Source organism: Medicago sativa, chromosome 1 (genome assembly GCF_051527215.1).
Source record: "Medicago sativa cultivar Bolivia chromosome 1, Bolivia_mono, whole genome shotgun sequence".
Classification (NCBI taxonomy): domain Eukaryota; kingdom Viridiplantae; phylum Streptophyta; class Magnoliopsida; order Fabales; family Fabaceae; genus Medicago; species Medicago sativa.
Window position 1 is genome coordinate 14,955,462 of NC_140749.1, and position 6,628 is coordinate 14,962,089.

General features: G+C 32.4%; 1 pseudogene across 1 annotated transcript; it reads right to left on the reverse strand.

Annotated features, from left to right (window-relative positions):
- Positions 1-3,726: 3,726 nt before the first annotated feature.
- Positions 3,727-5,881, reverse strand: LOC146952987 (rust resistance kinase Lr10-like; annotated as a pseudogene). Its single transcript, XR_015007976.1, has 2 exons — positions 5,147-5,881; positions 3,727-4,987 (listed from the first exon to the last, which is right to left on the reverse strand). The product of XR_015007976.1 is annotated as a rust resistance kinase Lr10-like (transcript).
- Positions 5,882-6,628: the final 747 nt, after the last annotated feature.

Genomic DNA, 6,628 nt, shown 5'->3' on the forward strand with positions numbered 1-6,628 from the left:
ACACTAGAAGAAGAAAATATACTTAAGGAATCATGTCTGATGTCATAGACACTCTAAGGACTACCACATCAATGTTAAATGGTCTATAATCACTTTTGAATGAAGTTGGTTGAAAAAATAGATAATAGTGTAAATATTCTATGACTCAAATTACCTATAATGACTTTAGACAGTTATTAAGAATTTATCTGCCTCATATGTACACAAGCAAGAGATAATGATGACATGGTCAAAAGATATATAATGTTACATCAATTCACCATATCTCACCAGACATTATCCTTGACCTTAACCCATATCACCATTGTTATCAAAATCCTTAAATCTTAAAATCCAGGATTTCGCTACTTCATTTACATTCAACGACTCAAATCTATAGCAGAATTCTAAAACAAACAAAATCCTAGTAAAATTGCACAAAATCGGGAAACCATACAAAATTTTGTCCATTTTTTTGTCATTTATGTACAAGTATTTTGCGGAATTTAAATTAAGTCATTTATGACTATATACAATTTATAATATATATTTAGGATTATTTTTATTTTAATAGTGATTTTATGATATCTTATATAGATTCTACAAAAGTAGATGAGAAAAATCTATCGATTTTGATTACGATTTTTCCCTTTCCATTCGAATACATTTAGTAGATAAAACCATTTCTGTCTTATTCTCTTTTTTTATAACTTCTATCTTATCATCTAAAAATGTAATTTCCAAAATGTTTTTGAAAACATAATTTTATCTGTTTCTTATGTTTTCGTTCATCATAGTTCACATTTTCAATTTGTCCATGTCAAACCCGTTGGGTAGGAATATATAATTATTTTAGTGTATTTTATGACAAACGGTGAAAAGAAAGATAAGATCATAAAGAGAGTAATAGAATATAAATGTAGTGAGAAATTAAGTATGCAACAAAAATCTTCCTTAAAATGGACAAAAATATTTTAAAAAAACAACATTGCAGCATACTACTAACAATATTTAAAATACTAATGATGCTATTAATAGGGATTAAACCAAATTAATCGAAAATGATATTTCCCTTATTCTTGAATCACTTCCATTTTGAGAGGACGTCTAGGCAAAGAGCCTTCACTAGTGGTAATAGAAATTGTGGAATGAAAAGGATTAGGTGGAAAAGTTAATTAGTTATCATCTTCTATTTCCAGCATTTGTATGACGGTTTTTATGGAAGGACGGTTCATTGGCTGCCACTGAATTCACCAAAGTCCGACGATTGCGAGTTTCTTTGCAATTTTGACACCACCTTCATCTTCAATATTTATATGTATGTCTCCTTCCAATAAGTCTCTGCCTACATTCTTTGATCTTCCAAATCTGAAACCTGAAGATTTGTTTGTACCCAGCTTTGAAAGTTTTCAAGTGTAAGATAAAAGAATAGTTGGCAGCTCATACGCTCAAGCAAGAGGCTATGGAATTTAAGATGCACTACTAAAAAAGCAAAATTAGGGAGGGAAATTAGTGACAGAAAAAATAAGATCCTTCACAAACTTTTTGGTCACAGACTTTAGTGACGGAATTAGAGAGGGATTTTCAGGTTTTCCATCTCTAAAATTCCCTCACTAATATTTGCTTTTTTAGTGGTGATGGAAGACATAGTGGTTAATAAAGAAGAAATTCTACCCTTTTTCCTAATCTCTTCCCAAGAACAAGAGATTAAATGATTACACTCACCTAAGGTGTTTACAATGTTTCCCAATCCAAGAGAAACTCGTCAAAGACATTCAACCTTAAAGTAACCTCCTTTGATTTTTCAAGTTTCTCTCTCTTGAAGCCCACACAAAACATGAAGAATGAAGCCTAAAATAGTGCTCAGATACTGAGAAAACCGTTCCCCGATTTTTACACATCGTGCCACAATTTGCAGTTTATACACAGTACGAATTGACCGTTATCCATAAAATCGTGTCCCAATTTCATCTCATCGTGCCCCGATCTTCGTCGAAACAAAACTCCCAAAACTTGAATCAAATCGTGTCACAATCACACCAAATCATGTTGTGATTTCTGTCGAATCTTCAATAATCAATTTTGAGTCAGTTCTTATTAAAAGTGATTTTTAATAAATCTAAAATAAAGTGACACTTAATTTGTTTAAGAAACGAAAGTGATAAGAAATGTATATGCTGAGCTTGTGGTCCGTGTGAAAATATAAAAATATAAAAATTGCCCATACGGTCCGAGTTATTTTCAAAAGTAAAAAGATATACATACAATCTAATCTATAGAGATTGACAAAAGATAAAACAAATACAAGTTTTTTTTTTTTTTTTAAGGAATAAAACAAATGCAAGTTGTTAATGGGCTGCGTGTGTACAACCTAAATTATTACTCCCTCCGTCCCATATTACTTGACCTAGTTGACTCTGTCACGTATGTCAATGCACAATTTTAAACTTAAATTTCTTTAATAATCTAGTAGAAAAAATTACGAAAATTTGATATTTTGAAAATATTAATCGAGACGAATCTATCTTATATGTTATATTTTGTTTTTATATATTAGTAGAAAAATAGAGTCAAAGCATGTTACATGAATAGTGCAAATATTCTAAATAGGTCAAGTAATATGGGACGTAGGGAGTACAATAACATAGTGGCATTAGGGATGAAGAATATATTTTTTAAAGGTAACATAATCGATGCGGTCAAAAAAGGACCACCCTTTCATTCTTACAGATCACGCATATATTGGATAAATAATCTTAATCTGGACATTTGTGTGAGCATGCAGTCAAAAACCGAGTACTCCATTTGTTTGGAGAGTGTGTACTGTGTGTACACATATCAAGCATGGTATATTTTATTCTATCTTTTTTGATTGAATCTGCGTGTGTGAACTGACCCCTTTCAAAAAATTATGTGTGTTCAGACCAAAACATATATTTTAAAGGTTCGGTAATCCACTAATAAAAATTACTTAATTGATACTATGTAATGGTATTAGGTTGATAAGTGTCTATATGATCCAAAAATAAAGTGTGTATATAGATCAATCAAATATTTTATTAAATTATTAACCATTAATTCAAAATTATTTAATTAGCTAATACAATGCTATTATGTAGATGCTCACAAAAGAAAAGGAATTATGAACCCTTGAAAAAAAACAAAAAAGGTATTATGTAGACTGATTTAACAAAATAGCAGTCCTTTGCATCTACTACATCAAGGTGCCTGCAGGCTAGTCCACCTTCATCTTGTGGCAAACTATCAAACATAAGCTACCCATTCCATTGAAATATCTGCTGAATTTTCTAAGGATTCATTAAAGTGAGAAGTTCCGTAAATAAATCCGCAAGACAACTAGAAAGAAAATTCTAAAATTCTTTCGCAGGAAAAGCTCGGCAAAAGTAATAGTTATCTGCAGATGTTCCTGCACTAACAAGATCTACAGAAAACTACTTTTAGTATTGAAAATTGCAACAAAATCCTCAGGAGTTCCGGCAGATATTTTTCCTCAGGAAAAACAAGAATTTCGAGTAGTGTGTGTTCTTATTTGTGCTTTACATTTTCAATTTATCACTTCTAATCGGAAAAATATGACCTCTAACTTTCGTGTTGGAAAGTTACTGTGATTTTTGAGTATTATATGGTATAGATATATAATGAGAGAGAGAGAGAGAGAGAGAGAGAGAGAGAGAGAGAGAGAGAGAGAGAGAGACAATTAGTGAGGAGAGTGTAATATAACAGTGAGACAGAAAGAAAGTGTAGACATATTTTTTCTTTTCAAAATGAATAAAAATAATTTTCCTCAAAATATATAAAAGTATTTACAAAATAACATTTGAATACTACTAGAAGAATACTAATGCTACTTTTCCCCAAAAGGATAGAGGATTACATCAAACGAATCAAACATGATAATCTTCCCTTATTCTTGAATCACTTCCATTTGAAAAGGTCGTCTTGTTAAAGAGCCTTCCCTGGTGGTAATGGAAGTTGTGGAATGAAAAGGATTAGGTGGAAAAGTTAATTGGTTATCATCTTCTGTTTCCAACATTCTTTATGGATGGACGGTTCGTTGGCTGCCACTGAATGCACCAAAGTCCGACAATTGCGAGTTTTTTTGCAATTTTAACATTGCCAGCTTCATCTTCAATATTTATATGTATGTCTCCTTCCAATAAATTATGAATCCATTCTGGGTATAAAATATGGAGATTTTCAGCAGCTGAGGAATCTACATTCTTTCTTCCTCCAACCATTTCTAGCAACAACATTCCATAACTGTAGATATCAGACTTGAGAGAAACATTCCCAAAATTTCGAGACACAACTTCTGGTGCCATATATCCAAAGGTTCCCCTAGCAGCTGTCATGGACACTACACTGATATTCTTGGCACATAATTTGGCGAGCCCAAAGTCAGAAACTTTTGGAGTGAAGGAGTCATCTAGCAAAACATTGTGAGGGTTGATGTCAAAGTGAAGAATTGGATGGCTACAACCCTCATGAAGATACTCAATTCCTTTTGCTATACCAAGACTGATCTTTTGCAGCATCTCCCACCCAATGAAATGGTCTTTGTTATCTGGTGGAACTATAAAGCTTTGCAGCGAACCTTTTGGAAACAAGTTGTATACAAGAGCACGGTGAATTCCTTATGCGCAGAAACCAAGCAAACGAACCACGTTGATGTGGTGGATTTTGCCCATAATTTCCACTTCAGTGATGAACTCTTTCCCTTCTCCCTGTGTATTGTTGAGCACCTTAACAGCTACTTGAATCTCATTAGAGAGTTTTCCTTTATACACCTTTCCGTGAGCTCCTTCTCCTAACTTTTCCTTAAACCCACTTGTGATTCTTTTTATATCAGAATATGAAAATCTGGCAGGCTTTGGTGCTATATAATCCTCTAAAAACTTATCTATCCTTACTTGATCTTCTTCTTTTTCTCTGAAATATAGATAAATCTTAATAAATACAACGGTCACCAACCCCAACATAACTGAACCTGCGATAGCACATTAACAGTTACATTTTCCTCCCAACATAAATAAAAAGAACATGGACTCAAATCCTAGTGAAGAAGAAATACTAAGATAACAACTAATTACTAATATTTACCTATTCAAAACAATAAATAAATATAACAACAAGATTGTCATGTCACCTATAGTAGCAAAAATAACAGATTTTGGAATTTGAATTTTGTTCCGTTTATTGTTGCAGTCAAAACATTCAGTGTCACCTTTCACGCTGTTGTTGTTCCATCTACATTTCTAGCCTTTCTCCTCACACATTGTACAATTTGGTTTGTGCCAACTCAAGCTGAGTTGACTATATTTCAATTCCAAATAACTTTTAGAGAGATAGACATCGAACATCTTTGTACACGATATAAGGTCCAATTTGAGGATACTCTCCTGAGAAGCAGAAGCATAAATTGGACATGTGATCATATCTTGCGACTTTGGGGATAACTGATATTTGTTTCTCAGGTGTTGTTTCCTAACTGAAGAGCAGTTGTAGAAAGAAAACTTTGTTTCATATTCTGAATCAAATCTGTAAAGTAGAAATGATGAACTGTTAAATTTCAGTTTTTGTAACTTTTTAGGTAGGCAACTTTCTGGGTCTGAAATTGAAATAGTGTGTGATTTGTAGTCAATTTCAGGTACAAGGAATTTAATTGGACCTGAAGCGGTATGGAGTAAAAGCATAGTGTTCTTATTTTGAGTACAATGTAGGCAAAACTCAGGATAAACACAATGTTCTTGTGTCTCCTCAACAAGTTGGAAGGGGAATCGAATAATCGGTTCGTTAGGTCCACAAGATGGTTCTCTGCACTCATTATGACTACTGCCACTATTGATAAGCAGGAGGAGAAGCAGTAGCGTAATCAAATTATGTGATCACATGGTCCAAATTATTTTCTTAAGTAAACAGATACAATTTAATATCCTTACAGAGTTGCTAATGGAATGCATGTGTGTAAAGTGATCAAGATTATTACAATAACATAATCGCATTAGGTTTATAAAGTTACAATTATCCATGATGTCAAAAAAAGATCACCCCACCATGCTTTCAGATCAAAGCATCTATTGTATTAAATATTCTTAAACTGAATGTATGTGAGCATATATTTTATTTACAACAGCCCATACAGTCAAAAACAGAGCACTCCACTTTGAAATTGTGCTGTGTGTACACATCAAGAAAATATTTAATTGAATATGTGTATGAAAATATCCCCTTTTCAGAAGGTGTGTCTAAGACTACAGATCCCTTACAAAAAATATTTAATCAATCCAATACAAAAAATATTTAATTAATAATTTGTATTGGTATTAGGCATGTGTGCTTTCAGATATGAGAAAAAAAATACAAAATGTGTAGATCAAGAATATATTATCATTATTACAACAACTCATTAATTTCAAATGATTCGATCTCAAGTTCACAGTAACAACAATGAAAAAAAATACAAAATGTGTAGATCAAGAATATATTATCATTGTTACAACAACTCATTAATTTCAAATGATTCAATCTCAAGTTCACAGTAACATCACATCACAGTAACATCACAGTAACAACAATAACAAATGTGTTTATGACGTTTGCTTTGGACTTTGTGTGAACATTATGGTTT